The sequence below is a fragment of the Lithobates pipiens genome, unplaced genomic scaffold (assembly GCF_037356315.1).
Source record: "Lithobates pipiens isolate NorthernLeopardFrog02 unplaced genomic scaffold, aLitPip1_a1.2 Scaffold_28, whole genome shotgun sequence".
Lineage (NCBI taxonomy): Eukaryota > Metazoa > Chordata > Amphibia > Anura > Ranidae > Lithobates > Lithobates pipiens.
This window is the reverse complement of record NW_027507789.1, coordinates 81,643,701-81,657,648: the sequence shown is the minus strand read 5'-3', so window position 1 is coordinate 81,657,648 and position 13,948 is coordinate 81,643,701. Positions and strand designations below refer to the sequence as shown.

The 13,948-nt window shown below is 43.4% G+C and overlaps 4 pseudogenes; all 4 read right to left on the bottom strand.

Moving 5' to 3' along the window:
• Positions 1–677: 677 nt before the first annotated feature.
• On the bottom strand, positions 678–796 carry LOC143937214 (5S ribosomal RNA; annotated as a pseudogene).
• Positions 797–1,118: 322 nt separating this feature from the next.
• LOC143937480 (5S ribosomal RNA) lies at positions 1,119–1,237 on the bottom strand (annotated as a pseudogene).
• A 3,273-nt stretch (positions 1,238–4,510) lies between these two features.
• Positions 4,511–4,629, bottom strand: LOC143936426 (5S ribosomal RNA; annotated as a pseudogene).
• Positions 4,630–5,323: 694 nt separating this feature from the next.
• LOC143936678 (5S ribosomal RNA) lies at positions 5,324–5,442 on the bottom strand (annotated as a pseudogene).
• Positions 5,443–13,948: the final 8,506 nt, after the last annotated feature.

The following is a 13,948-nucleotide window of genomic DNA, read 5'->3' as shown; positions in this document are numbered from 1 at the left end:
AGGGATAAAACGGAGGAGCATGGGAACAGATGGTTCTACTGGACCCAGTTTCGCTTTTCGGAGGAATACCTCCGCGAGACATAGTAAGCTCATGGTGATCGTTGGAGATCGCTGTTCCAAACGTTGGACAGCTGATGAGCTGGTGAGCCGAGGGCGTCTCTTGCTCCCTGGGAGGGGACCCTACCCAGCCGAGGGCGTCTCTTGCTCCCTGGGAGGGGACCCCACCCTATCCACTCTACCCACGACACCCCCTTACCCCTTCTTTTCCTTTTCTGCCATTTCCTTCCCCAATCTTCTCTTTCCCCTTCTCCCTCCTTTCAGTTCTACTATTTCCCTTCTTAACTCAAAAAAGGGAAAAGAAAATGGTATGTTCCGACCCCATTTGACTACTACACAATACTCTTCCCCTATCTATGGATATCTAAACTCTTCGAGGGTAGCAGGGCTAGTATCAATAATAATTTAAGTGGTAGAGGATCCCAACGAGATGGAGCTTTAATCTCATCTTGATATGACCGCAAAGCTGTACACGTGCTATTCTCCTCAGACTTCTTACCATTGTCTCTGATATCCATGCAATATGATCATTTGTTTGTAACTATTTGTATCACACATTCTGTGAAGTTGCCTTTGCATTGTATGTCGCATACTACTAAATAAAAAATAAAAAAAACAGAAGCCTATGGCACCTGGTATTCCCAGGCGGTCGCCCATCCAGGTACTAACCAGGCCCGACACTGTTTAGCATCCGAGATCAGACGAGATTGGGCGTTTTCAGGGTGATGGGGCCATAGGTGATCTCTTCGGGCACTCTCAACCCTCTTGACAAATGCCAAGATGGTCACCTTGGGAAACAAGTGAAAAAAAAACAGGTCAATGTCAACAACATAAAAAGAAGAATACGGCACCTGGTATTCCAACGCCATCTCCCATCCAGGTACTAACTAGGCCCAACCCTTCTTAGCCTCAGAGAAGAGAAGAGATAGGGCTCTTTCAGGGTGATGCTGCTGTAAGCGATCACTTTGGGCACTCTCAACCCTCTTGACAAATGCCAAGATGGTCACCTTGGGAAACAAGCAAAAAAAAGAAAACGAATCAACGCCAACAACATAAAAAGAAGCCTACAATAACTGGTAATCCCAGGTGGTCTCCCATCCAGGTACTAACCAGGCCCGACTCTTCTTAGCCTCCAAGATCAGACGAGATTGGGTGCTTTCAGAGTGATGTGGCCATAGGCAATCTCTTCAGGCACTCTCAACCCTCTTGACAAACACCAAGATGGTCACTTTGGGAAATAAGCGAGAAAAAAACAGGTCAACGCCAACAACATAAAAAGAAGTCTACGACACCTGGTATTCCCAGGCGGTCTCCCATCCAGGTACTAACAAGGCCCGACTCTATTAGCCTCCAACATCAAACGAGATTGGGTGCTTTCAGGGTGATGTGCCCGCAGGCAATCTCTTCAGGCACTTTCAACCCTCTTGACAAACGCCAAGATGGTCACCTTGGGAAACAAGCAAAAAAATATAAATAAGTCGGAAGCTAGAGACAATACGGCCCGAGTCCTCAATTTAATCCATGCGGCGCATGTACAGGGAAGGCCCTTGCTTATGTTGTCAACGGACGCGGAGAAGGCCTTTGACAGGGTGGCCTGGCACTTTATGCAGGCCACCCTGGAACATATAGGTCTTAGCCCCAACATGATGAGCTGGGTAATGTCGCTTTACTCCACGCCGTCGGCAGCGGTACGGGTGACCGAGGGGTGCTCGGACTCTTTCCCCATCACTAATGGGACAAGGCAGGGGTGCCCTCTGTCTCCCCTAATTTTAATTCTGACACTGGAACCACTTATGTGTCACGTTCGGAATGACCCGAATATTACTGGCATATCCAAACCCTCGGCACACCACAAAATTGCGGCGTACGCTGACGATCTAATTTTTTCCGTCTCCAATCCACACATTTTGCTTCCCAAAATACTTGCGTCTCTACAGCGACACGGCAGCCTATCAAACTATAAAAACAATTGCGCCAAGTCGGCTGTATTGAATATATCGGTCCCGGATGGTGAGGCCAAGAGGCTCCGGTCCGCTTTTCCATTCTACTGGGCTGAAAAATCTATACGTTAACTGGGCGTTGACATCGCAGCGGATTTAGCGCAATTGTACCTGCTTAATTTTGTCCCTCTCCTGGATAGACTGAAATCTGATTTGGGAAACTGGCATGCTTTAACACTGACCTGGTTCGGGCGCTGTAATGCATTCAAAATGATGGCCCTCCCTCGGATCTTATACATGTTCCAGACATTACCGATCCGGTTACCCCCAATTTTTTTCAGACAACTGCAGGTGCTGCTCCGGGACTTTATTTGGGCGCGCAAACTGCCCAGAGCCCGTTTGCAATTGCTTGCCAGACCAAAGGACAAGGGGGGTCTGGGTCTCCCAGATCTCAGACAATACTACAGAGTGACTCTGCTAGCGAGAGTCGTTGATTGGCATTGTAATGGCCCACACAAGCAGTGGGTGGAGATGGAGATTGAGGATGGTTCCATTCTCCTATTGACCTCCCCGTGGCTCCTGTCCTCCCTACCAAAAGACCTCAGAGGTCACCCCGTAGTGGGAGCTACGTTGGCTGTTGTGCGGAGGTTGTTCCGCTGCACACACATTGCTCCCCTGCCATCACCAATGACTCCGGTTATAGGTAATCCAGACTTCCCACCGGGATTTACCAACAAGAAACTGCGACAGTTGACAGTGGTGGGGAAACAGCGTCTGGGAGAGGTGTGGCTCACGGGAGGGCTCCCGACCACACAAACTGTCGCCGAGCTTTCTGACCCTCCGCTTGACTTGTTTAGTCCTTATCAACTTCGTCACTTTCTTCTGGCCATACAAAGGGCCCCCTACACTCCTAGAGACCTGACACCCTATAAATCCATCTGTCACAAAAGGGAACCTGTGCGACACACCCTCTCCCTCCTGTACAACCTATTGAGTAGTCAGGAGGAGGAGTCGACCCCACCATTTATCCACAAATGGGAGAGGGACTTAGGCATCACATTTACCCCACAACAGATAGGGAAGATCCTGACCTTAGTACATAAAGCTTCCATCGCAAACCAATATCAAGATACAAGATAGTCTCACGCTGGTATAGAGTCCCATACCTTCTGAATAAAATGGATAGATCGATCCCGGATGTTTGTTGGAGGTGAAATTCAGATATGGGGACCATGGGACACCTTTTCTGGGCATGCCCGACCTTGAGGAACTTTTGGGTTCCCAGTAGCGTGCCTTCTACACTTGACCGAACAGCCTGTTCGAAAATACAAAAAAAACCTCACGATGCAACTCCTGAATGCCGCCCGGGCCTGCATTCCCGCACTGTGGAGGCAGCCTCAGCCCCCATCCAAGGTGCTGTGGTATTCCAAAGTCAATCATATTCTCCGGATGGAAGAATTGACCGCCACCCTTCACAACACTGAAGAGGCATTTAGTGTTACATGGAGGCCCTGGAGGTATTTTACTGGTACTCGAGACTACATTCGGGAGGTGAGCAGTGCCCCCGTCCCAGAAAACGACTGAACATCTAACGTTTACCTACGTAGGCCATGTCTGCCCTGGGTGGCATTCCCCCCTCCCTTTTTGTCTTTATTTTTCTTTTTTTCCCCGCCGCCATCCCCCCACCTCCTCTCTCTCCGTCTTTGCACTCTCTTCTTCCCCCGTCCTCCCTTTAACTATGCCTTGTCTCCTTACTAGCCTTCAGGACCCAGAAGAACCCCAGGGTTCTGGACATGACCGGCTCATATTTTACTCTGGTTCACGTAGGTCATGATAAGCTGGCTCGCTGTGGTCCCAGTTGTTCTCCATGATTACATTTGTCCGAACGGAGCTGCACTAGTTATACTGTACTACATGTCGGAGGTGGGGTTTCTCTATTTTCTGCATGAAACTGTAGGACTCCCCTCTGAGAACCCAGAGTTATTTGGCTGCCTATTTTTTGTTAGCATGTAATTGTGACCCTGGGTCATGCTGTATGGTTGACTGTTATATTTATGTTGTTCTACTTAATAAAAGAATAATAAAAATAAAAAAAATAAGTCAATGCCAACAGCTTAAAACTAAAGCCTATGGCATTGAGAAATCCCAGGCGGTCTCCCATACAGGTACTAAGCATGTCCCAACCCTGCTTAGCCTCTGAGATCAAATGCACGCTCAACCCTCTTGACAAACGCCAAGATGGTCACCTTGGGAAACAAACAAAAAAAACAAGTCAACGCCAACAACATAAAAAGAAGCCTGCGGCATCTGGAAAACCCAGGCGGTCTCCCATCCAGGTACAAACCAGGCCCAACCCTGCTTAGCCTCTGAGACCAAACGAGATTGGGCGCTTTCAGGGTGTTGTGCCCATAGGCAATTTCTTTGTGCACTCTCAACCCTCTTGACAAATGCCAAGATGGTCACCTTGGGAAACAAGGGAAAAAAAACAGGTCAAAGCCAACAACAAAAAAAGAAGCCTATGGCACCTGGTATTTCCAGGCGGTCTCCCATCCAGGTACTAACCAGGCCCGACACTGTTTAGCCTCTGAGATCAGATGAGATTGGGCGCTTTCAGGGTGATGGGGCCGTAGGTGATCTCTTTGGGCACTCTCAACCCTCTTGTTAAGCGCCAAGATGGTCACCTTGGGAAACAAGCGAAAATAAACAGGTAAACGCCAACAACATAAAAAGAAGCCTACGGCACCTGGTATTTACAGATGGTCTCCCATACAGGTATTAACCAGGCCGTACACTGCTAGGCCTCCGAGATCAATGAGATTGTGCGCTTTCAGGGTGATGTGGCCATATGTGTTCTATTTAGACACTCTCAACCCTCTTGACAAATACCAAGATGGTTATCTTGGGAAACAAGTGAAAAAAAAAAGGTCAACGCCAACAACATAGACCTTGCCGGTCTCCCATCTGACCCAGACCCTGCTTAGCCTCTGAGATTGGGCGCTTTCAGGGTGATGTGACCTCAGGCGAACGCTTTGGGACATACTCAAAACTCTTGACTGATGCTAAAATGGTCACCTTGGGAAACAAGCGAAAGAAAAACAGGTCAAAGCCATTAATATAAAAAGATTCCTACGGCACCTTTAATTAGGTACTATCCAGGCCGGACCCTGCTTAGCCTCTGAGATCAGATGAGATCGGGCGCTTTCAGGGGGATGTGGCCGTAGGAGATTTCTTTGGGCTCTCTCAGCCCTCTTGACAAATGCCAAGATGATCACCTTGGGAAACAAGCGGAAAAAATAAACCATGTCAACGCCAACAACATAAAAAGAATCCTACGGCACCTGGTATTCCCAGTTGGTCTCCCATCCAGTTACTAATCAGGCCCGACAATGCTTAGCCTCCGAGATCAGACAAGATCAGGCACTTTCAACGTGATGGGGCCATAGGCGATCTCTTCGGGCACTCTCAACCATCTTGACAAACGCCAACATGGTCATCTTGGGAAACAAGCGAAAAAAACCAAGTCATTGCCAACATTGGAGGCTAAGCAGGGTTGAGCAATCAGTTTCCTTGCCTGAAATAGGCATCTCAGAACTGCCATCTGGCTACTTCCCGGGTTTCCAACTCCTTCAACTAATCCCAGGAGACAATACTTCGCCTCCATCCTGGTGGAGGTTCCAACCACCCGATCAATGGTTCCTGTCACCTCTGTCCAGTAGCGGATCAACTTCGGGCATCTCCAAAACATGTGCATCATGTCTCCCCCCATGTTCCCGCACCGGGGGCAACTTGCGTCCGGCCGTTCGGCCAAACTGAAAAAGTTTACGAGGAGCATAATAGGTTCTATATAATAAGAACAGATGTGACATCCTCTGTGAAGAGAGCCACAATTCACCACAGGCAGGATTCCTGTGGCCAATTATAGCTCAGGGGGGTTTAGTACACACCCCACACTATATAAGGCCGCCAGCGCGGCGGCCTTGTATAGTGTGTTGCGGTGGTCAGGGAAAGAGGACTATAGGCAGGGACAGTGCCTTTACTGCTTGGGAACCTAGCACTGTTACAGTGGGTGTTATGTGCCTCCTGCACAGTACACATATTATTACTGGTGTTCAATTTCTGCAATACATGCATCTGCAGTGCAGAAGTTAGAGTCGGTGTTGTGTGCCTCCTGCACAGTATACACCTTATTGCTGGTGTTCTGTTTCTGTAATACAGGAACCTAGTACTGTTACAGTGCTAGGGTGTACAGAGAAGCTGGTATATATAGAAGACTACAGCATACAGAAGAAAGGCTAGTGAATACAGAATACAGGTTTCGTGTATGTAGATAGGCTTGAGTATACAGAGATGCTAGAGTAAACAGTGAGGCTGGGGTACACAGAGAGGCTAGTTTAAAGACAAATACAAAGATGTTAGTGTATATAGAGAGGTTAGTGTATAGAGAGAGTCGAGTGTATACAGAAAGGACAGTGCATATAGAGAAGCTAGTGTATACAGAAAGGGTATACATGAAAGCTGACATTCTATACAGAAGACTGGGTAGTGTATACAGAGAGTCTAGTGGGTACAGAAGACAGGCTGGTGTATTCTAGCTAGTTTTTACAGTCTAGTGTATACAGAAGACAGGCTGTGGTATACAGAGAGTTTAGTGTATTCAGAGAGTCTAGTGTATACAGTCGGCGAGTGTATACATAAGACTGGCTAGTTTACACAGTGTTTACAGAGATGCAAGAGTGTACAGAGAAGCTGGTATATATAGAAGACTACAGCATACAGAAGAAAGGCTAGTTAATACACAATACAGAAGACTCGTGTATGTAGATAGGCTTGAGTATACAGAGATGCTAGAGTAAACAGTGAGGCTGGGGTACACAGAGAGGCTAATTTAAAGAGAGGCTAGTATATACAAAGATGTTAGTGTATATAGAGAGGTTAATGTATAGAGAGGGTCGAGAGTATACAGAAAGGACAGTGCATATAGAGAAACTAGTGTATACAGAAGACAGGCTTGGGTATACATCAAAGCTGACAGTGTATACAGAAGACTGAGTAGTGCATACAGAGAGTCTATTGGGTAAAGAAGACAGGCTGGTGTATTCTAGCTAGTTTTTACAGTCTAATGTATACAGAAGACAGGCTGTGGTATACTGAGGGTTTAGTGTATTCAGAGAGTCTAGTGTACAGAGATGCAAGGGTGTACAGAGAAGCGAGAAGCTAGTATATATAAGGCTAGTGAATACAGGCTAGTGAATACAGAATACAGACTCGTGTAAGCAGATAGGCTTGAGTATACAGAGATGCTAGAGTAAACAATGAGGCTGGGGTACACAGAGAGGCTAATTTAAAGAGAGGCTAGTATATACAAAGATGTTAGTGTATATAGAGAGGTTAGTGTATAGAGAGAGTCGAGTGTATACAGATAGGACCGTGCATCTAGAGAGACTAGTGTATACAGAAGACAGGCTTGGGTATACATCCAAGCTGACAGTGTATACAGAAGACTGGGTAGTGTATACAGAGAATCTAGTGGGTACAGAAGACAGGCTGGTGTATTCTAGCTAGTGTTTACAGTCTAGTGTATACAGAAGACAGGCTGTGGTATACAGAGGGTTTAGTGTATTACAGAGATGCAAGGGTGTACAGAGAAGCTAGTATATATAGAAGACTACAGCATACAGAAGAAAGGCTAGTGAATACAGAATAAAGGCTGGCTTCTACGGAGAGGCTACCACTACGGAGATGCAGAACACTATCTAGGGTATATAGAGAGGCTAGATTATACAGAGAGGCTAGTGCATAGAGTGAAGCTATTGTATATAGAAGCCTGGTTAGTGTATACAGAGAAGCTAGTGTGTACAGAAGAAAGGCTAGACAGGCTATAAAGAGAGACACGTTTTTACAGAAGACAGTTTGGGGTATACAGAGATGCTAGTTTATACAGAGAGACTAATGTATACAGAAGACAGGCTAGGGCATACAGAAGACAGAAGACGGGCTAGTGTATTCAGAACATAGGCTAGTGTATATCGAAGACAGGCTATTGTATGCAGAAGACCGGCTAGTGTAAACATACTGGTGTATATAAAGAGGCTAGTGAATTTAGAGGGTAGGCTAAGTGATAACAGAAGACAATCTGGGCTATACAGAGACATCTCATTATTTCATCTAGCTCACATCTCTAATGGAGTTTGTCTCATTGCCAGGTTATGCCTTTTCATTCTTATGCTAAATATAGATCACTACACGATTTTAATCATCCACATCAAGCATGCAATAAATCTATCATACATCAAAATAAACCATGTACTCTTTTGCTCTATTTTGCATATTTGTACCGGAACTGTGAGTATGTGACAGTCCTGACACACCATCCTGACTTATTTTTCTTTATTTCTTATTAGAAATGGAGAGTACTATCTCAAAATCCGCTTAAATCTATTCACTTCCATGAGTTCTACCGCTAATTGTACCTTAATGCAAAATGTTCACAAAACCATCCATTTGCTACCAGACATGCTGCACATACTAAGAGTAATGTAACTATCGCTCTCTAACGATGTAAACAGTTTTATTGCTTTTCTGACATTGACCGAGTATCTCTGACATTAACTGAGTATCTCTCTGCACTATGATCTTATTAATAATAATAATAATAATAATAATAATAATAGGATTGTGTAATGCAAAGATCAACTAGTCTAATATAAGCTTTCTCATTGGTACCGGCATATCCTTTAAATTTAGACTAACGCAACTATTTCTCGGCCATTTTCAAGCTAAGCTTTCAATCTCTTACCTTTGAACTGCGATACTTCCTCCCTACAATATTAAGCCATTTAAATGTCCTATTGGTCGCCTATATTATACAACTCTCTGAAAAGCCTATATGTAGAGAATAAAACTAGTCTTACATCTTAATAAAACAGTTTTATTACTCAACCAGTATCAGCTGTCATGTACTGTATTACTTCTTTTTCTCCACCTTATCTGTCACAGTTAAAACACAGTGACAAAACATTTCTTTTTACCGCAGCAAAATGTGAGAAAAGCAGTGTAAGCCGTCTTTCTGCCATATGCAACCATCTCTCGCTACCTCTATGCAATAGGATTCTCTTTCCAGTGGAAACGGAAAACAGTCAGTGTAAGCCGTCTTCGTGCGCAGCAAAATTAATGGAACGATTTACACGTTGAAATTTGCAAGCTACGTCAATTTACTGTTAAATAGAGTACCTTTGCATTTATCCCTTGACTTTGCTACTATCCCTTGATCCCTTTTGTGTATTCACTATATCTCGACCTATACATACTGCCTCAAAATTTTCCTAATTTGTTTTGCTATACTTATTATTATTATTTTATAGAGATTACTATCTCTAAATCATTGTAACAAGTTATAATGTCTACAGCTAATTTTACGTTAAAGCAAAAGTCACACAAAACCATCTTTTTAAAACCTTTTACACACTGCACATTAAGATTAATGCAACCATCTCTCGCTACCTCTATGCAATAGGATTCTCTTTCTGACTCTATTTTGTGTATTACTTCTTCTCCACATTAACTGTCACACTGATAACCATTTGTAACACATAACACTTGCAACACATTTTTTAACAGCGGCAAGAAGTGGTTGCAGTAGCAAAGCAAAGCAATACAGTTTGGTTACATTAATAACACATAATGCAACTATTTTACATTCATTTTACATTCACATCATGCATACATCCTAATGTAAGCTGTCTATCACTATTAATGTTCATGGTTACTGTTACATTATGCCGATGACCAGTGGAAACGGAAAACAGTCAGTGTAAGCCGTCTTCGTGCGTAGCATAATTAATGGAACGATTTACACGTTGGAATTTTCAAGCTACGTCAATTTACTCTTAAATACCCTTTAGCTGCTTAGCTCACACTTTGCTGTATGTAGCCGCGTTTACATGTAAGTAACCAATGGGGATTGACATTTCATGTCCATCTCACATCTCTAATGCAATTTTTCTCTTTGCCATGTCATACTTTGCCAGTTATTATACTTTCTCATCCGATAAAAACCTAGTCGTTGCTGATATTTCACGATTACAGCAATCATCTCATCTAATTGCTATTCCGACATTTTGCCTTGGTATTACTTTGCAACGCTCTATTGAACAATGTAAAGGTAAGCTAGATATTTTGTGTATTTCCACTTAAACTCTACCTGTATATATACTGTCTCAATATTATCCTTTCTAATTTTGCTAAATTAGATTATAGAGTTTGCTATGTCTAAATCCAGGTTACCTACTCACCTTTATTACGTATACTGCTAATTTTAGGATAATACAAAACCATCTTATTGCTTCTTTACACGCTGCACATGTTAAGAGTAATGCAATGCTACCGTGAACAGTTTAATTACTCGTCTCACAGTAACTGGTATCTCTCTGCTATAGGAAACTGAATTTGTACTAGAACGATCACTCATCTAATATCAGTCCACTCAGTGCTACCGGGATAACTTTTAAATTTAGAGTAATGAAATTATTTCTCAGTCATTTTGGAGCTACTGCAACTAACGCTTCCGATCTCATTTCGACTGCAATACTTAATCTCTGCTATTGCAGAATATTTAGCTGCTGACACGTAATTAACTTGATTGATAAAAACCTACACACGTTGTTGCTGTTATTTCGTGTATTTCCACTTAAACCCGTTATAGTTATTTTGCTATATTTATTACTAGTATAAACAGATTACTATCTCTAAATCCTGGTAAACCAGCTCACACTAAACCATCTAATTTCTACCTTACACGCAGCACATATTAACATATTAACATTTAGCCGGTATAGTGAAATAGTAAACGAAATGTGTAGATCACTCATCTAATATCGTCTTTTCAGTGCTACCGGAACAACTTTTAAATTTAGAGTAATGCAACGATATCTCAGTTTTATGAAGCTACTGCAACTAACGCTTTGGATCTCTTTCCTGATAAATTACGCTCTGCAATATTAGGCCATGTAAATTGTCCTATTGGTCTGCTAACAATGCTATGTATAATAATACAAATCTTTTAAAAGCAATATCGTCTCACTGCAATACTTACACTCTGCATAATATATATGAATAATGCGAATAATGCTAATAATAAAGTCGTCTAAAACTCGGCTATAAGTAGAGAATAAAACTATCTTACATCAAAATAAACCATGTACTGCCAAACCAATAACGGCCAATTACTTAACGTCTATCAGTCAATGACTTAACAAAATAAACTTAGCACTCTTTTGCTCTATTTTGAATAGTTGTAGTTCTCCACATTAACTGTCACATTGATATCACCACTGACAACACACCACTTTTTAACAGCACCAAAATATGAAAAAAGCACTTTATATGTTTCAAAAGTAGTTGCATTAGCAAAAAATAAAGTCCTGTCTTCTTTACACGCTAGCTTTTCTGTATACATTAATCTCTCTGTGTACACCAGCCACTCAATATAGACTAGCCTCTCTGTCTTCTGTATACAGGTGCCCGTAATCTATATACACTAGCCTGCCTTCTTTTTACAATAGTCTCGGTGTCTCAGCCTCTCTGCATACACTAGCCTCACTGAATTCCCCAGACTGTCTTCTGTATACACAAGCCTATCTGTAAAAAAAAAAATAGCCGGTCTTCTGCATACTCTAGCCTCTCTGTGTAACACAGTCTCTCTCTGGATTCCCTAGCCTACATCTCTGCATACCCAGGACCTTCCTCTGTATAATCTAGCCTATCTGTATACACTAGCCTGTCTTTTGTACAAATTAGCTTCTCTGTAGCCGGTCTTCTGTATACATGAGCCTCACTGTCTACTCTTGGTTGTCTTTTGTATACACTAGCATCTCTTTATACATGAGCTCTCTGTATACCCAAGCCTCTCTGTATACACTAGTCCACCGGTATACATTAGCAAGTCTGCATACACTAGCCTCTCTTTGTAACTCAACTTCTCTCTCTGTATACCTTAGCCTCCATCTCTGCATACCCAGGACGTTCTTCTCTATAATCTAGCCTATGTGTATACACTAGCCGGTCTTCTGTAGACATTAGCCTCTCTGTATAAACTAACCGGTCTTCTGTATACACTAGTTCGCCTGTATACACTAGCAAGTATGCATACTCTAGCCTCTCTCTCTGTATACCCTAGCCTCCATCTCTGCATACCCAGGACGTTCTTCTGTATAATCTAGCCTATCTGTATACACTAGCCTGTCTTTTGTACACATTAGCCTCTCTGTGTAAACTAGCCGGTCTACTGTATACACTAGTCCATCTGTATACACTAGCAAGTCTGCATACTCCTGCCTCTCTGTGTAACCCAGCCTCGCTCTCTCTCTCTGTATACCCTAGCCTCCATCTCTGCATACCCAGGACGTTCTTCTGTATAATCTAGCCTATCTGTATAAACTATCCTGTCTTTTTTACACATCAACCTCTCTGTATAAACTAGCCGGTCCTCTGTATACACTAGTCCGTCGGTATACACTAGCATCTCTTTATACATTAGCTCTCTGTATACCCAAGCCTCTCTGTATACACTAGTCCACCGGTATACACTAGCAAGTCTGCATACACTAGCCTCTCTTTGTAACCCAACTTCTCTCTCTGCATACCCAGGACGTTCTTCTCTATAATATAGCCTATTTGTATACACTAGCCTGTCTTTTGTACACATTAGCCTCTCTGTATAAACTAGCCGGTCCTCTGTATACACTAGTCCATCTGTATACACTAGCAAGTATGCGTACTCTAGCCTCTCTCTCTGTATACCTTAGCCTCCATCTCTGCATACCCAGGACGTTCTTCTGTATAATCTAGCCTATCTGTATAATCTAGCCTATCTGTATACACTAGCCATCCATCTCTGCATACCCAGGACGTTCTTCTCTATAATCTAGCCTATTTGTATACACTAGCCTGTCTTTTGTACACATTTGCCTCTCTGTATAAACTAACCGGTCTTCTGTATACACTAGTCCACCTGTATACACTAGCAAGTATGCATACTCTAGCCTCGCTCTCTGTATACCCTAGCAAGTCTGCATACTCCTGCCTCTCTGTGTAACCCAGCCTCACTCTCTCTCTGTATACCCTAGCCTCCATCTCTGCATACCCAGGACGTTCTTCTGTATAATCTAGCCTGTGTTTTGTACACTTTAGCCTCTCTGTATAAACTAGCCGGTCTTCTGCATACACGAGTCTCTCTGTATACCCTTGGATGTCTTTTGTATACACTAGCTGCTCTTTATACATTAGCTCTCTGTATACCCAAGCCTCTCTGTATACACTAGTCCGTCTGTATACACTAGCAAGTCTGCATACAGCAGCCTCTCTGTGTAACCCAGCCGCTCTCTCTGCATACCCAAGATGTTCTTCTCTATAATCTAGCCTATTTGTATACACTAGCCTGTCTTTTGCACACATTAGCCTCCCTATATAAACTAGCCGGTCTTCTGTATACACTAGTCCGTCTGTATACACTAGCAAGTATGCATACTCTAGCCTCTCTCTCTGTATACCCTAGCCTCCATCTCTGCATACCCAGGACGTTCTTCTGTATAATCTAGCCTATCTGTATACACTAGTGTATACAGACAGACTAGTGTATACAGAGGACCGACTAATGTGTACAGATAGGCTAGATTATACAGAAGAACGTCCTGGGTATGCAGAGCGCTCAGCTTCAAGGTATGGCCAATGTGAGTAATATGAGGGACACTCCTCACCCCCGCCCCCACCTACCAGATCTGACTTTCATCCCCTTGCCCTCTCTGCCCCGGTCATCTGGTGGCAGTTTTATGCACTCCCTGGCCCCCACCCATTCATAATCCTTACCGACCTTTCTTTCCGCTGCTCACAGAAACACACTGGATGACTTGTCTAATTAACCAACTTGTACAAGACACAGCTATCCTCCTGTCTGA